General features: G+C 39.2%; 1 protein-coding gene across 1 annotated transcript in view; it reads right to left on the bottom strand.

Annotated features, from left to right (window-relative positions):
* LOC120517964 (caskin-2-like) overlaps nucleotides 1-19,570 on the bottom strand; it is a 268,762-nt gene that overhangs the window by 111,983 nt on the left and 137,209 nt on the right. The window lies entirely within an intron of this gene.

Here is a 19,570-nt window from a genome sequence, read left to right as displayed (position 1 = left end):
AAATTAATACCTATAAGGATCTATTGTAAATATTACACATGTGCACACAGTGTTGCTACTAAATGTATTGCTATAATCTGGTTTCTTTGCAAAATATCACCAGGGATTTGACTCGCTCCGTAACTTCTTTCACCTACAGTGGTTAAATAGTGTAGACACTTAAAAAGTTATCTTGTGTGGTGTAAGTTAGGGTTTAAATCTAGCACAGGGTGATCAATATTTGCTTTTAACATTTTTTTTCAACAAAAAAATAAACAAATAAGCATTTTTTGACAATAAAACAAACAGTGGATAACATGAGCACTATGTAGACATTTGGCATTTAAGTGAAACTGTACTTGAATCCAGCAGGGGGAGTATGCTCCGTGGGAATATGTTCATTAGAGAATGCAGCTTTTCGTAAACCAGAGGTCTCTTATCAGGGATCTCAAACTCCAGTCCTGGTGGGCAGCAGGTTTTCATTATAACCATTTTCTTAATTAGTGATTTTTTTTCTGCTAATTAACTTCTTTTGAATCAATTTTAGCTGAACTGCTCTTGAAGACTCAGACCCAATAATTGTTTCTTTTTCTTTAAATAGCAGCCAAACAATAATGAGATACAAAATGAACCAAAACATAACCAGCAAACTGTGACCATCATACAGTATCTGAAATAAAAAGGGTGGAGGTCTCAGGAATATTGGAATTGCTCAGGTCCCCAAAACATGTTTAGCAGTGCTCTTAGAAAAGTAAAGAAAAAAATCAACAAGTTTGAACATGTATGCTATTGCAACAAGCCATGGAATTAAAGAATGGATTTACTTAACAAGACGCTGCGCCTAATTAAGCAACTGGTTGGAGTTTGAGGACCAGAGTTAGTTGGTCTTCTGTTGGCTCACTCACTTCACATTTCATTTCTGTTTAAGGAAAGAAATGAAACAATTCAGAGGAACGATGAAGAAATTCCAGGAAACATATCTTAAAAGAGGGGTACCCAATGCGTCGATTGTGATCGGCTGGTAGATTGGAAAGGGAGTGCAGGTAGACCGCGTTGCATTAAAAAAAATTTTTTTTTGAAATGTTAGTCTTTCATATATCCTCTCTATGGCATTGGCCACTTGATTGACATACAGGGCCACCAGTCTGAGATCTCTTTTCCTCTAACACACTGGTCATCCTGCACGCATGATCAAACGTGCAAGCTACTGCAAAACTCAGACTATCCAAGTAATCTACTTAGCCTTCCAATTTATATTGACTAAAGAAGGGATTTAAAAAAAAAATTGTTGTTTATGGGCTGGATGTGGAATTGGAAGAAGATTTTTTTTCTCTCACAATGTCACAATTGAAGTGTATTTTTCTGATCTGTCAATCTATCATTGCTATTCCAAAGAAGGAAAATGTGGAAAGGCACTTTCGAACTGTTCACAAAAACTACGAAACTGACTTCCTTTCGAAAAGCGATCTGAGAAAGAGAAAGGAGAGAGAACTAAAATCGCAGTTAATTGGACAGCCGTCATATTTCACTCGGCTGAATTCAAAAGTAAAGGCAGACACACCGAAGCATCGTTCTGGGTGAGTCACACGATCATTAAGCATAAGAAGTCCTTCCAAGATGGAGAGATGATAAAAGTTGCCTTCATTGAGGCAGATGGCTAGGGAGAAACTCCTGCTGAGAATTCAGGGCCCCTGGCCAGAGAAAAAGAAGTTTCTCCTTGTCATTAAACATGCAGAATATAAGCAACTTAATAACGATCAATGGCCGCTAAACTTGGCATTTTTTTTCCAATCTGACCAACGTGTTGAATGAGCTTAATTTACAGCTGCAAGGAAAAGAGAAAACCATGGTCAATATTATTAGCTCAGTTAATGCTTTCAAACGAAAAATGCAACATCTGTCCTCAAAGTTGCAGCGCATTGATTTGGGGAACATCCAAAACCTCGCTTCAGAGCTAGAGACACAATGGAAGGCGTGTGCGCAACTTGACAGCATATGCTACAGAGCAGATTGAAAATTGTCCGTCAGACTTTATCTAATGGGAAAAAAAGTAACAATTCGAGTGTTGCCCAATGTAGCGGAGTAAGAGTAGAGTTTCTTCTTCACAAACGTACTCAAGTAAAAGTAAAAAGTATGGTGCAGTAAAACTACTCTTAGAAGTACAATTTTTTTTAAAAAGTTACTCGAGTAAATGTAACTCGTTACTACCCACCTCTGATACTCAGTATATATCATTGTTAATTTAGGTAGATCATTTTGACCTGGTCATTTTAAAAGTAGCTCACAAGCCAGAAAGTGTGGACACCCTGTCTTAAAAAAATTTAAATTACTTCAAAAGCAGTTAATTAGAAGCAAAAACAGGTCACTAATCAAGAAAAGGGACAGAATGACAACCTGAAGCCACTGCAGTTTAGTTCATAACTTATCCCCTGAAGACTTAGATTCAGCCTAGTCACTGTTCTCTGGACTTTCTAGGGCTACTGTGTCTTTTTTATAGCCTAGAGACCAAAACTGTGCACAGTAGTCTAGACAAGGTCTAACCAGTGTGTTATAAATCTTGAGCATAACCTCTTTGGACTTGTACTTTACACATCATGCTGAATAACCTAAAATTCGTTTTGCCTTTTTAATGATTTCTGAACACTGTCTGGTAGTATTGTGTGGAGTCCACTATGATTCCTAAATCCACCTCATAAGGTGTACTTCTAAATTTCAGACCTCCCATTGTGTATTTAAACCAAATATTTCTATTTACAATGTGTAATACTTTACCATTTATTGACATTAAATTTCATCTGCCACAAATCTGCCCAACCATGTACGCTGTCCAAATCCCTCCATAATGATTCAACACATTTTTAGATTATATGCAAATTCAACTAGCTTTATATCTTCTGCAAATTTAACCAACCTGTTATTTATATTCCCATTCAAATCATTTATATATATTAAAAAAGCAGTGGCCCTAGCACTGATTATCCAGTTCTCACTAACCTCCTTAAGAACTTGAGGAAAAATGTTATCTGGGCCTGGTAATGTGTCTGATTTCCGTCTATTTAATCAAAATGATATTTCTCCCTCTACAATTTTTAAATCACTCAGTAGCACTATTTACAAACCAGAGCGCACCACCTTCAGCCTCAGCTTTTAAGTCCCAGCTGAAGACACTACTTTAGTCTAGCATACTCTGACTATAGCTGCTGATTAGATGTGCCGACTGCATTTCTATTTGTGACCCACTTGTAAAGAAATCACAGTATTTTAAAACCGTTATTAACCATCCTCTATTCTATTTCTCTTTTTGGTACCTGAATGTGGCACTCAGCTGCTCTCCTGCATATGGAAAAAGTCATCTTGTCTAAATGATCATTGAAACAATTAGATGGAAAGATTAATTTATAAGAATGGACAGCCAGCACAGACTATTATAGAAAGCCTAGGAGGAGATAAATGGCCAGTTGCCTTAGGTATCCAAGACTGTGACTTTGTCTTCTCTATTTTTTTGTTTCCAACTCCCTCCTTTAGAATTTTTCACCCATCCTTTAACAAGATATTGCTGGTTTCCATTTAAGTTTAATATGTTTTACCTTGTACTCTGTGCATTTTAACAAATCTGCATTTATATAGGTTTACCAGTTCTGTATTTAGAATTAGTACCAGTGGAATCCCGTTATAATGAAACTCATGGGACTATAAAAATATTTTGTTATAGTGGAACTTTTGTTACAACAGATATGGGAAAATATGCATGTATAGTGATTCACCATGTCTAATAGCGGTCCTAACCAAGTGCAAAGTAATTGGTTATCCTCTGCAGGATCAGGGTTATCGTGTACCGTGCTTGTCACACATTGAACACCTGGCTTTGATCTGCTCTTCCTCACACTCTCCTGATCTGTCTTCTCCAGACCCCATCTACCATAGCGAGTATGTTGAGCTGCTGGTGTTCTTCTAATCAGAAGATAGGAGCTAAAGCAGGACAAATCAACATAGCCACAGCTCCTAACAGCTCATATTCTGAATCAAGTCTTAAGACTGTTGTTCTGTTACAGCTTGTTAAAACTGTTCATTTTATAAAGATTTGCAGTTTAGCTCCATCTAGTAGGTATAGTTGGTATTTTCCTCTCTTCCCCTTGCTTCCTGTTATGTGAGGTAATCAGGAAGTTAGTTCAGAATCAGGAAGGCTGCTGCCATAGTCATGGAAGTGCACCAGTCGCAATCTGCCCTTATCTTCAGGCTTATGAGAGCATCGTCCATATGTATTAATTTAACATTATCATTTCTTTTATATACTGTACAGTGAAACCTCGGATTGCGAGTAACTTGGTTTGCGAGTGTTTTGCAAGACAAGCTAAAATTTTTAATAAATTTTGAGTTGATAAGCGAGCGAGGTCTTGCAATACGAGTAGTGCATATATGTTTTATCTGCCGAGAGTCCCATGATCACAACTGAGCCGATGTTTCTCCTCTCTCTCTCACTGCGGGATTGTGGATAATCGTCAGTCGGCATGCCTCACTCATATAGTCAACATCCGAACGAGTGTATGTTTACTATAGCATTGTGACCACGTGTGTGTGCTGTGATTTGTAAGTCTCCGTCTTGCATCCCAAAACACGAAGCCGAGTCTCAGTACTTTAGCAACACCAACTTTTTTCAGCTTAAAACAGGAACAGTGCAGTTATTTATTGTAGTGGGATCTGCCACTCTCTTATACACAGACACAGCAGTCAGGCAGGGTCATGCCCAGGTTAGTGGCAAAGTAATACTATGCCCTGCACATTTATAATGTTCCTTGTATCATCCATCAACAGAAGGCGCTTATGGCATGTCCTCGATCTTTTCGGATTCTCTTTTATGGAGAACTGCTACAGCACTTGGTGCCTGTGGTTGCTTTGGGACACTCTTCCACGTGTCGCCCCATTGGGTGAAATCCCACAAGAGTTTAGAAACTTACTTACAGCAGCCATGATTCTTTTCAAAGGTAAAGTGCAGGTTAATTTGTTTTATGTATTTTTACTTATATTTTGTATTAATCATTTTTATATGAATAGTTTTGGGTTGTGGAACAAATCATCTGAGTGTCTATTAATTTCGCCTTAATATACAAGTGCTTTGGATTGTGAGCATGTTTCTGGAACGAATTATGCTTGCAAACCGAGGTTCCATTGTATTTGCAAATAGAGGTAACTCCATTAGTAGTTTATTAATAACTAGCAAAATACCCACGCTTCGCAGGGCGAAGTACTGCCTTAAAATATTTATTAAGAAGAAAATTAAACCTTTTTAAACTGAGGAAAAATATACCAATAATTATTTGTTAAGGATCTCTTTGTATACCACATTGTGAGTTCGACCCTCCGGTTGCAATTATGGCCAAGCAGTGCGCTGAGCTTACTCTTGAACATGCAACGTACAGTTGGCCATGTGAACAGTAATCTTGTTTCAAATCTCACAGCTTGGATTGCTGCTGTCATAATCGGTTTGAGTTTCATGGTTTGTTTCAATTACGACAGTATTTGTAGGACTTCTGTTGAAGAGACATTTGGCATCTGTCAAACATTGTACCTGTAAATATTCAACCGGTTTCATTGATAACTTCACATCCAGCTTTTGAGAGTTTAAACATTCATAAACATCAAAGTGTCCACTACTGAAATCGTCACCTGTCAATCTAAGATGTTTAAGAGGCATTGGCGGTTGTCGAAAGGTGTAAAATATTTGGCCATTTCGGTACACTTGAAAGCGACAACCGAACAATTCAGCGGCAGCCATCAACTGACATGTAGATGCATAGGTGAAGGGCTTAAGCATTTCACTCTTATAGTGCTCCTGTGTAGTATAATTATCTCCTGTACCATCATCAGTCCACACCTTGAAACTGTCCCAGTCATTCAATACATAAGACACAATGTTCCTCCGGATATCAAGAGTGAGCCTGATATGGCCGTGCAATATGTAACAAAGAGAATGGAAAAGGTAGGTGCCATCTCCGGGCATGGAAACCACTTGGTAAGTGACAGTTCTTTGATCGATGGTGATCACCTCGATAGACATGTTAATGGGGGTATGGTTGGAATGATAAAGGAAATGGGTACCTGAACAATGTAAAATAAGTCTAAAATACCTACACAATAACTATAATCGTAATAAATGAACAATAAAACAGCGGTGAAGCCATGGATTAAATAAAAAGGCTGTAGTTATCAGCAGGGAGACGTGAATCCCGTGGCAAAGCAAGGAAGGGAATGCAGAGACTGGAACGAAGGACGGCCTTATAAATGGCAGGCAGCCAACAACGTGGGAGGCGTTGGGATGGGGGACCCAACACCGCCTCACACGGTGACCAAGCTGCAGGCTATGGACGTATATATGCACGTAAGTAGGATTTAGTTAGCGTTGGGAACCCGCGTACCAAATTTCTTGAAGATGGGCCCATAAGTAACAAAGACCGTTGAAAAGTTCAATATGGTGGCCAACAGTGGCATCATACCACTGAAATAAGTACCAAATTTCAGCCTTCTACCTACACGGGAAGTTGGAGAATTAGTGACGTTGGAAAGTTCAATATGGCGGCTGACAGTGGCGTCATACCACCGAAATGAGTATGTACATTGGTTTCGGTTAGCGCAGGGAAGCTGCCTACCAAATTTCGTGAAGATGGGGCCATGAATAAGAAAGTTCAACATGGCGGACATTGTTGACCGTTATGACCATTACTCGTAGAATTTCGAAATGAAACCTGCTTAACTTTGGTAAGTAAGCTGTAAGGAATGAGCCTGCCAAATTTCAGCCTTCTACCTACACGGGAAGTTGGAGAATTAGTGATGTTGGAAAGTTCAATATGGCGGCTGACAGTGGCATCATACCACCGAAACAAGTACATAAATTGGTTTTGGTTAGAGCAGGGAAGCCGCCTACCAAATTTCGTGAAGATGGGGCCATGAATAAGAAAGTTCAACATGGCAGACGTTGTTGACCGTTACGCGTAAAATTTCGAAATGAAACCTACTTAACTTTTGTAAGAAAGCTGTAAGGAATAAGCCTGCCAAATTTCAGCCTGCTACCTACACGGGAAGTTGAAGAATTAGTGATGAGTGAGTGAGTGAGTGAGTCAGTGAGGGCTTAGAAAACCAGGAAGAGCTCCAAAAACCGCTGAAGAAAATATACATTATATAATTAAGAAGGCAGCGAAACAATTAGAAGCGAGTGACATATAAAACCATATTCAGCGGCTCACGTGAACTGACGCAGCGCGCAGACAAAAAGCAACAGTTCCAAAGAGTGCTGAACAAAAAATGAATTACACTGCTACGCTCAAATAGACAAACCACACGCCGTGGCACAATAGTAGTAATAGTATTAGTAATAGTAGCACCGGCGTCCGAGGTTCAATTCCCAAGAGGGGATGCACTGAGTATGTACGCGTGCTTCACGATTCATTTTAGCCTCGCATCCCCATGGTTTGAGACGTATGAAAAAATATGCGGTTAACGCAGAAAGACAGATCAACAACTGAAGCTTTATGAATAATGGATACTTTATTCGCAATCAATGATTGTTTTGGTAAAGCCATACTCAAGTGTATTCATTAGATGAACGGTAAAAAAGTAAGAGCGAGGGGAGGGTAACTTATTGACGCACGCAGGCAAAATCACAATAGCATGGGGGCTCGTTGTACTGTAGTGCGCGTCAACTCGATCTGAATTGCGCAATCACATTTGAAAAAATATATCTTTTCAAGTTCTATTTAGTCCATATGTGTCAAACTCAAGGCCCGTAGGCCACATCCGCCCGGCGTGTAATTATATCCGCCCGAGATCATTTTATATATTATTGTTATTAATGGCCCAGGGATATGAAGCGCTGGTAACACAATAAACTACAGATCCCATAATGCAGCGCTTCAGCTTCCTTGCCGAACACTTACGCGTTAATCAAGTCTAGCTTATGATGCTGCAAGTTATTGCGAAGCTAGCCCACACGATGCCAAAGAGAAAAGGTGATTCTGAACACAGAGCCTTTAAAAACCGATGGGAGGCTGAGTATATGTTTACTGACATTGCCGGTAAACCCGTGTGTCTCATTTGTGGAGCTAATGTGGCTGTAATTACAGAATTTAATCTAAGACGGCACTATGAGACAAAACATCAAGATAACCTGAAAGACCTGAATGCAATGCACAAGATACAGAAAGCAGAAGAGTTAAAGAAGAATCTGACACTTCAGCAGACGTTTTTACCCGTGCAAAATCACAAAGTGATTTCAAGTGAAGCTACTTTTATGGGAGACAAAAATGCACCAGTGCAACTTGCCCCACTTTCCCTGTTGCCAAGTAATGTTGAACCAAGTCGGCACTATGGTGTTCCCAAATACGCACTTTGCTGATAAACTGAGCGCACTGCGCACTGGGTTCGCATGGCGCTTTGGTGGCTTTGAAGAACAAAAAAAGAATTTTGAGTTGTTTTGCAACCCATTTGCCGTCGATGTGGAAACTGCACCTGTGCAGATTCAGATGGAGGTGATTGAGCTGCAATGTAATGGCACACTGAAGGCAAAGTACGATACTGCACGGCCGACACAGTTTATTCACTCCATTCCCGCAAAAATGCTCCAGCTCCGTTTACATGTGGCTCGACCCTTGTGCATGTTTGGTACCACATATCTGTGTGAGAAGCTCTTCTCAGTCATGAAGACTAACAAAACAGCACACATGAGTCGCCTCACTGATGAGCACCTGCAGTCCCTCCTGAGAATCTCCACAACACAGAACCTCACACCAAACAAAGAACTTGTTGCCAAAAAAAGATGCCAGGCGTCCAAATCTGATAAAATGACATATGAGCAAAGACAACTGAATGATTTGATTTGTTATTGCTGAAAAGAACAAATTTTATTTATATTTCCAGGTTTTGTTATGCACCATGTTCATATTTGAATTTGTATAATTTTGACAGGATATATTTTTATGGAGAGCAAAATCTTTTGGGATATTTAAAATTTAAGTTTATATTTTATATAAAATTACATAAGAGTAAAGAAATTTGAATGTTTGTTCTTTTAATGTTTACTTTATTTCTAACTTGTATAATTTAGACAGGATATATTTTTATGGAGAGCAAAATATTATAAGTTATTTAAGGTTTGAGTTGATTTATTCCGGAATAATATTCTGTCGACTAAATAAAAATTCCTTCTATTTAAAATTTAAATAGAACTTGAACAGATACGATAGTTCATAATATCCGGGCGGACTTGCACGTAAGAGCGGGAGTCATCCGTTTTAACAAACAGCGTATTGCACTGATAAGAAATAGCCTGCTCATTTAATTATTTAGGAATAGATAAATAAAGATTTTGTACAAATAATGTTTTTCATTTTTCTTCCTTCATGGATTCTGGCACCCCCAGCAACAGTTGCTCGCACCCCAAAGACTGTGTGTGTGTATATATATATGTATATATATATATATATATATATATATATATATATATATATATATATATATATATATATATATATATATACTATATATATATATATATATATATATACACTAATAAAAGGCAAAGCCCTCACTCACTCACTCATCACTAATTCTCCAACTTCCCGTGTGGGTGGAAGGCTGAAATTTGGCAGGTTCATTCCTTACAGCTTCCTTACAAAAGTTGGGCAGGTTTTATATCGAAATTCCACGCGTAATGGTCATAACTGGAAGCAGTTTTCTCCATTTACTGTAATGGAGATGAGCTTCAACGCCGTGGGGGCGGAGTTTCGTGTGACATCATCACGCCTTTAACGTAATCACGCAGTACATAGAAAACCAGGAAGACCTCAAAAAAGCGCTGAAGAAAACATGCATTGAGAATGCAGCGAAACAATAAGAAGCGAGCGAGTGACATATACAACCACTAGCAAAATACCCGCGCTTCGCAGCGGAGAAGTAGCGTGTTAAAGAAGCAATGAAAAGAAAAGGAAACATTTTGAAAATAACGTAACCTGATTGTCAATGTAATTGTTTTGTCACTGTTGTGAGTGATGAGTGTTGTTGTCATATATATATATATATATATATATATATATATATATACATATATATATATATATAAACACACATAAACATATATATATATATATACATATCTATACATATACACATATATACATACATATATATCTACATATATACACACACATATACACACATACATACACACACATATATACACACAAATACATATATATATATATATACATGCATACACACACACATATATAAACATATATATACATATACATACATATCTACATATATACACACACAGCTATTTCAGTATCAGTGCAATACGCTGTTTGTTAAAACGGTTGACTCCCCGCTCTACGCAACAACAAATCAAATCATTCAGTTGTCTTTGCTCATATGTCATTTTAGAGCTGGACGCCTGGCATCTTTTTTGGCCACAAGTTCGCTTCTGTTTGGTGTGAGGTTCTGTGTTGTGGAGATTCTCAGGATGGATTGCAGGTGCTCATCAGTGAGGCTACTCCTGTGTGCTGTTTTGTTAGTCTTTATCACTGAGAAGAGCTTCTCACACAGATATGTGCTACCAAACATGCACAAGGTTCGAGCGCATGTAGACGGACTTTTTGTTCTTCAAAGTCACCAAAGTGCCGTGCAAACTCAGTGCTAATAACTCTAACCAAGCGCTGCATTATGGGATCTGTAGTTTATTGTGTTACCAGCGCTTCATATACCCGGCTTTAATAACAATAATACAGTATATAAAATGATCTTGCGGGCCGGATATAATTACACGCCGGGCGGATGTGGCCCGCGGCCCTTGAGTTTGACACATATGGACTAGATAGAACTTGAAAAGATGTATTTTTTCAAATGTGATCGCGCAATTCAGATAGAGTTGACGCCAAGACTACAGCCTGCATGCCTCAATGAGTCATCCTCCTCGCTCTTACTTTTTACCGTTCATCTAATGAATACACTGAGTATGGCTTTACCAAAACAATCATTGATGGCGAATAAAGTATCCATTATTTGAGTATGTAGAGCGGGATATATATATATATATACATATATATATACCCGCGTGCGCATGCGAGAAGTAGTGTGTTAAAAGGTAGAAAAAGAAAAGGGAACATTTTAAAAATAACGTAACATGACTGTCAATATACAGTATTTGTTTTGTGAGTGTTACTGAGTGTTGCTGTCATCAAGGATTTGATTATCATTATTTCTTTCAATCAGGTTCGTATTTGTAGGATGTGTTGTGTTCAAGTTACATTCCGTGTTTGTCAATCGTTGTAAAGATGACAGGTTTCATTCATCGATTCGTTTCTTACTGCATCAATAAACAGCTCGTCTTCTTCTTTATCTGAGACCTGACACACTGCATGCACGGGTTTTTTTTACACTGTCTTCCTTTAGCGGGACATTGACTTTTTCCACCGTGTGCTTTGTTTCCACAGTAGCTGCATTTATTAATATGCTTATCAGACGCTTCATATTTTTTGCTTCCTTTTCACGATGTAAACCTACACTTTAAATTAAGTTCATAGACAGGCTGCCACTGGCGTTTGTAATTTAGTGCCTGCCCATATAAGGCCGTCCGTCAGCGGCAATCCAATAGCAAACTGCCACGGGTAAATATTCACGGGTGAAGGACTGTGCTTATGGAGAGGAAGACGAGATGGTCAGGGTGGTGTTTGACACAAACTCAGCGAAACTGCGAGAGAAAGTTTTAAGTGCCAGGACTAAGGTAACATTAAATACAGCCATGGACATAGCACGAGATGGCACCAGCACAGCTGGGAACCTTCGATGCATGTACACCGAAAGCGCTCACGGAACTGGACGAGTGCACAGATAAAAAGCAACAGTTCCAAAGAGCGCTGAACAAAAACCGAATTACACAATTGAAAAGGCAGCAAAAAATATGAAGCGTCTGATACATACAAGCATATTCATAAATCCAAAACAAAGCACACGTTGGAAAAAGTCAATGTCCCGCTAAAGGAAGACAGTGTAAAAAACCCGTGCATGCAGTGTGTCAGGTCTCAGATAAAGAAGAAGACGAGCTGTTTATTGATGCAGTAAGAAACGAATCGATGAATGAAACCTGTCATCTTTACAACGATTGACAAACACGAAATGTAACTTGAACACAACACATCCTACAAATACGAACCTGATTGAAAGAAATAATGATAATCAAATCCTTGATGACAGCAACACTCAGTAACACTCACAAAACAAATACTGTATATTGACAGTCATGTTACGTTATTTTTAAAATGTTCCCTTTTCTTTTCTAGCTTTTTAACACACTACTTCTCCGCAAGTATACGCAGGTATATATGTATGTATATATATATATATGTATGTATATATATATGTATGTATATATATATATATGTATATATATATATATATATATATATATATATATATATATATATATATATATATATATATATATATATATATATATATATATATATATATATCCCGATCTACATACTCTAATAATGGATACTTTATTCGCCATCAATGATTGTTTTGGTAAAGCCATACTCAGTGTATTCATTAGATGAACGGTAAAAAGTAAGAGCGAGGGAAGGATGACTTATTGAGGCATGCAGGTTGTAGTGCCAACTCTATCTGAATTGCGCGATCACATTTGAAAAAATATATCTTTTCAAGTTCTATTTAGTTCATATGTTTCAAACTCAAGGGCAGCGGGCCACATCCGCCCGGCGTAATTATATCCGCCCGCGAGATCATTTTATATACTGTATTATTGTTATTAAAGCCCGGTATATGAAGCGCTGGTAACACAATAAACTACAGATCCCATAATGCAGCGCTTCAGCTGCCTTGCGTAACACTTACCGCGTAATCAAGTCTAGCTTATGATGCTGCAAGTTATTGCGGCTAGCTCACACGATGCTGAAGAGAAAAGTTGATTCTGAAAACAGAGCCTTTAAAACCGATGGGAGGCTGAGTATATGTTTACTGAACCGGGTGTCTCATTTGTGGAGCTAATGTGGCTGTAATTACAGAATTTAATCTAAGACGGCACTATGAGACAAAACATCAGGGTAACCTGAATGCAATGCAGAAGATACAGAAAGCAGCATAATTAAATAAGAATCTGACACTTCAGCGGACGCTTTAACCCGTGCACAATCACAAAGTGATTTCAAGTGAAGCTGCTTTTATGGGAGACACAAATGCACCAGTGCAATTTGCCCCACTTTCCCTGTTGCCAAGTAATGTTAAACCAAGTCGTCACTACAGTGTTCCCAACACGCACTTTGCTGATAAACTGAGCGCACTGAGTTTGCACGGCGCTTTGGTGACTTCAAGAACAAAAAGTCTGTCTACATGCGCTCGAACCTTGTGCATGTTTGGTAGTACATATCTGTGTGAGAAGCTCTTCTCAGTGATAAAGACTAACAAAACAGCACACAGGAGTCGCCTCACTGATGAGCACCTGCAATCCATCCTGAGAATCTCCACAACACAGAACCTCACACCAAACATAAACGAACTTGTTGCCAAAAAGAAATGCCAGGCGTCCAGCTCTAAAATGACATATGAGCAAAGACAACTGAATGATTTGATTTGTTATTGCTGAAAGGAACACATTTTATTTATATTTCTAGGTTTTGTTATGCAGCATGTTCATATTTGAATTTGTATAATTTTGACAGGATATATTTTTATGGAGAGCAAAATCTTTTGGGATATTTAAAATCTAAGTTTATTTTTATATAAAATTACATAAGAGTAAAGAAATGTGAATGTTTGTTCTTTTAACGTTTACTTTATTTCTAACTTGTATAATTTAGACAGGATATATTTTTATGGAGAGCAAAATATTATGTTGTTTAAGGTTTGAGTTGATTTATTCACGAATAATATTCCTGTCTGTTTTTACCATTCCTACCAAAGATATTTCTGTCGACTAAATAAAAATTCCTTCTATTTAAAATTTAAATAGAACTTGAACAAATATGATAGTTCATAATATCCACAGACTTGCATGTAAGAGCTGGAGTCATCCGTTTAACAAGCAGCGTATTGCACTGATAATAAATAGCTGTGTGTGTATATATGTAGATATGTATGTATATGTATATATATGTTTATATATATGTGTGTGTGTATGTATGTATATATATATATGTATTTGTGTGTATATATATATATATATATATATATATATATATATGTATATTATATATATATATATATATATATATATATATATATATATTATATATATGTATATATGTATATATATATATATATATATATGTATATATTATATATATATATATATGTATATTATATATATATATATATATATATATATATATATATATATATATATATGAGACAACAACACTCATCACTCACAACAGTGACAAAATAATTACATTATTTTCAAAATGTTTCCTTTTCTTTTTCATTGCTTCTTTAACACACTACTTCTCACGCTTGTGCGTATTTTGCTAGTATATATATATGTGTGTGTATGTATATATGTAGATATATATATATATATATATATATATGGATATATATGGATATATATATATATATATATATATATATATATATATATATATATATATGGGATATATATATATATATGTTTATATATGTATATGTATATATATATTATATATGTGTGTGTGTATATATACTCAGCAAAAAAAAGAAACGCCCTCTGACTTTCAACTGTTTTTACTTTCAGTAAACTTAATGTGTAAATATTTGTATGAACACTAAAAGAGTCAACACCATAAGACATAAACTAAAAATGTTTCACAATGTGTCCCTGAATGAAGGGAGGCTCAAAATCAAAAGTACCAGTCAGTATCTGGTGTGGCCACCAGCTGCTTGAAGTATATCAGTGCATCTCCTCCTCATGGACTGGACCAGATTTGTCAGTTCTTGCTGTGAGATGTTACCCCACTCTTCCACCAAGGCACCTGCAAGTTTCTGGACATTTCTGGGGGGAATGGCCCTAGCCATCGATCCAAATCGATCCCACTCCAGGGTACAGGCCTCGTGTAACGCTCATTCCTTCGACGATAAACACGAATCCGTCCATCACCCCTGGTGAGACAAAATCGTGACTCATCAGTGAAGAGCACTTTTTGCCACTCCTGTCTGGTCCAGCTTAAGGTGGGTTTGTGCCCATAGGCGGCGCTTGTTGCTGGCGATGTCTAGTAAGGACCTGCCTTACAACAGGCCTACAAGCCCTCAGTCCAGCCTCTCTCAGCCTATTGCGGACAGTCTGAGCACTGATGGAGGGATTGTGTGTGTGTGTGGAGGGATTGTGGTGTGACTCGGGCAGTTGATGTGGCCATCCTGTAACTGTCACGCAGGTGTGATATTCGGATGTACCGATCCTGTGCAGGTGTTGTTACACGTGGTCTTCCACTGCGAGGATGATCAGCTGTACTTCCTGTCTCCCTGTAGCGCTGTCTTAGGCGTCTCACAGTGCGGACATGGCAATTTATTGCCCTAGCCACATCAGCAGTCCTCATGCCTCCCTGCAGCATGCCTAATGCACGTTCACGCAGATGAGCAGGGACCCTGGGCATCTTTCTTTGGGTGTTTTTCACAGTCGGTAGACAAGTCTCTTTAGTGTCCTGCGTTTTTAGAACTGTGACCTTAAATGCCTACTTTCTGTAAGCTGTTAAGGTCTTAACGACCATTCCACAGGTGCATGTTAATTAATTGATTATGGTTAATTGAACATGCATGGAAAACATTGTTTAAACCCTTCACAATGAAGATCTGTAAAGTTATTCGGATTTTTAAAACATTATTGTTGAAATACACAGTCCTGAAAAGGGACGCTTTTTTTTGCTGAGTATATATATATATATATATATATATATATATATGACAGCAACACTCATCACTCACAACAGTGACAAAACAATTACATTGACAATCATTTTACGTTATTTTCAAAATGTTTCCTTTTCTTTTTTATTGCTTCTTTAACACACTACTCCACTGCGAAGCGCGGGTATTTTGCTATATATATATATATATATATATATATTTGTGAGCTGGAGGGCTGATCGCACCCCAAATAGAGACAGACGCCCCTGGGAAAACCACAAACCCTGAAACACTGACTACACATTGCTCCTTATCCTTGCACTATAACGCGTAATACAAGCCTCGCGGTACTCCGCCGACTTATAAGCCTTGCGCAGCCTGTCAGTTTGGGAATTGATTGTTTGCTTTTATCTCTCTCTGCTCCTAGCGGAACTGTTATATCTGACTTGTCATGGAGCACGTTTAAGCTCATGTGTTTGCGGTGTCTGAATAAAAATCCTTCTTTTTTACGACCTTCTGTGTCTCTGTGCAAATCTGTGACCCAAGCGTGACAAGTGGTACCAGAAGTGGTTGCACAGATGGATGCCGCCGAAGACTTATTTCAGAAGTCTAAAACATTTGCACTTAAAGACTGGAAACTAAACATGGATGACCCAATCCGCGCAAATTCAAGATTTGATACATAAAGTGCACTGTTGGTTTGAAGGAGACGTATGGAAACAGTTGTCGTGAATATATTACTGGCTGGCATACCTGAAGTTCTTCGAGATGAATTTCTACGCCATGATATTAAATCATTAACGATTATGTCCAGACGATTAGAGGGTTCACAGTCCACTTGGAGAAAGAGCGGTGGATTTCGTGCTGCTTCAACCTGTGAACGAACGCCCAGGACATTCTCGCCGCGATCGACAAGCTGCAGGACCTGAAAATCTAATGGGGTCAGGTAGGACCCCGGGAAATCCAGTCGTAGATGGGACGCCTGTTTCTGGGGAGACAGCGGCAACAGCGGTCGACAAGACCGTGGAGGCTACAGAGCACGCCGACGTGGGCGTCAGAGGATATTTCGAAACGGAGCCGACCGTAGATGTTTCCGATGTGATCAGCTCGGCCATTTGGCAAGAGATTGTCGCTTGTCTCCAGCTCATTCAATGGGATTGGACTGGCGAGATTTGTTGCTCAACTATTACATATCCGGATGGAAAAGATGGCTTGTTGATCCCGGTGAAATTGGGACACAGAGAAATCTCAGCATTGTTAGATTCGGGAAGTGACCTTTGTATTGTGAGACGAGACTGTCTTAATGAACAATGCCTTAGAGACTGTGAGACTGTAAAAATACGCTGTGTACATGGTGATGTTAAAGATTATCAGACTTTACTTCTTCCTTTAACTTATAGGGGCCACTTTAAGGTTTGGTCTGCCGTTTGACTCGTGCCCTTGGCCATTACTCATAGGACGGAGAAATGCCCTTTTTCGAAACTGATTAATAAATGTAAGGGACCAGTAGTCCAGTCCACTAATGAACTTGGTGGGGGAGAAGAAGAAGAAATCCAAGACGAAGAACTGGTAGTGGCCCGGGAAAATCTAGAGCCCAACTTAGATATTGAACCCGATCTCTCCAGCGAGACGGAGGAGGTCACCCCCGACAATCTTCCAGAATGGGCTGCTCCTTCTACATCTTCCCAGATTGCAAACGCCTCGAACACAAACCGAGTGTTAACGAACAATCGGATTTTGTGCGTTTGCAGCATACTGATAGCTCATTAGAATATGCATTTAAACAGGCTCGCCCTGCTAATGACTCTTATTACCAAGAGCGTAATTCGGGGTGTGAAAACCCCACACTTTATAGAAAAGGACGGTTGCCTTTTCAGAGTGATCTCAGATCATTTGGAGGGAATTTATTGAACAACTGGTGGTACCTGAAGCACATAGGGAAACTGTTTTGCATCTGGCACATTCACACATCTTGGGGGGGCACCTCGGTGCCGACAAAACTAGAGACCGGTTATCAAAACGATTTTATTGGCTTAATATGGGAAAAGATGTTGAACGATTTTGTACTTCATGTCCAGACTGCCAGATCGTCTCTGCTTATAAGCCTCCTCGGCTCCCCTTTGTCCTATGCCCATATTGGAAGTTCCCTTTCAGCGTGTGGGATTAGATATTGTGGGACCATTACCTAAGACTAAGGATGGGTACCAATATTTGCTGGTGTTGGTTGATTATGCGACACGATATCCAGAAATGATCGCTGAAAAGGCCAACTCTTCGCTGTAGCCAAAGCACTATGTGAAACTTTTACTCGTATTGGTATCCCTAGAGAAATCTTAACTGATCAGGGCACACCTTTCACTTCTCGCGTGATGAAACAATTGTGTGACAGCTTTGCTATTAAGAAATTGAGTACTACTGTTTACCATCCTCAAACGAATGGTTTAACCGGCGATTTAACAAAACATTGAAACAGATGATCAGGCGAGTTGCTCATAATGATCCCACAACATGGAACACTGTCCTACCGTTTGTTTTGTACGCGTGCGAGAATCACCACAGGCGTCCACTGGCTTGAGTCCCTTCGAGTTGTTATTCGGCAGGCGCCCGCGAGGCATCCTGGATGTGGTACGTGAGGAATGGATAGGAAACGAGAGAGCAGCTAAGGTTCCAAGCTTTGCAGATCGACTAATTTCGTTGCAAGACAGAATTTCTATGCTTTCCTCTATTGCTGTGGAACACCAACAACGAGAACAGGAAACTCAGAAGCGTCTTTACGATAGGCGCAGCAAGCTCCGTGAGTTCAAACCTGGCGATCGTGTTTTGGTACTGGTTCCCTCGGATCCACACAAATTCTTAGCTAAATGGCAGGGCCCGCCATTATTGAGGAGCGTATGAGTCCGTAAATTACAAGGTTAGAATACCGGCGGCGCAAACCATTCCAGATTTTACACATTAACCTCTTGAAGGAATGGCACGACCGACAAGAGGTTAACACTTCCTTGGCTGCTGTTTCTCAGACCGATGTTACCATTGGTAACGATCTTACTGACACGCAAAAGACAGAACTGTTATCTTTGATAGAACGGAACACTGATGTCTTTTCAGATTTACCAGGCAAGACTAACATTACAAAACATAAAATTACCACTGCACCTGATGTTCGTACAGATGCGGCCGTTCGGATACCGAAGCGGAAAATATTGTGAAGAGGTAAAAAGATGCTGACACTGGGTGTAATTCGTGAAAGTAAAAGTGACTGGTGCAGCCCAGTCGTATTAGTCCCAAAGCAAGACGGTTCGGTTCGGTTCTGTATCGATTTCAGACGCTTGAATAAGGTCTCTAAATTGATGCTTATCCCATGCCCCGTGTCGATGAACTGTTGGAAAAACTGGGTCAGGCGAGCTATATCTCCACGCTAGATCTCACGAAAGGCTATTGGCAGGTGCCTTTAGAGGCTAGCAGTTGTGAGAAAACGGCATTTGCGACTCCTGACGGACTCTATGAATTTACAAGACTCCGTTTGGTCTTCACGGGCACCTCTAACTTTTCAGCGTATGATGGATCAGATCCTACGTCCTCACTCTGAATATGCTGGGGCATACCTTGACGATGTCGTGATTTTTAGCAATGATTGGAAAACACACTTAGAGCGGCTTCAAGCCGTTCTTGAAAGCTTGAGACAGGCTGGCCTTACTGCTAACCCTAAGAA

The sequence above is a fragment of the Polypterus senegalus genome, chromosome 17, assembly GCF_016835505.1.
Source record: "Polypterus senegalus isolate Bchr_013 chromosome 17, ASM1683550v1, whole genome shotgun sequence".
NCBI classification, from domain to species: domain Eukaryota; kingdom Metazoa; phylum Chordata; class Cladistia; order Polypteriformes; family Polypteridae; genus Polypterus; species Polypterus senegalus.
Note: the sequence above shows the minus strand (reverse complement) of the source record. Positions and strands in the feature narration are given on the sequence as shown.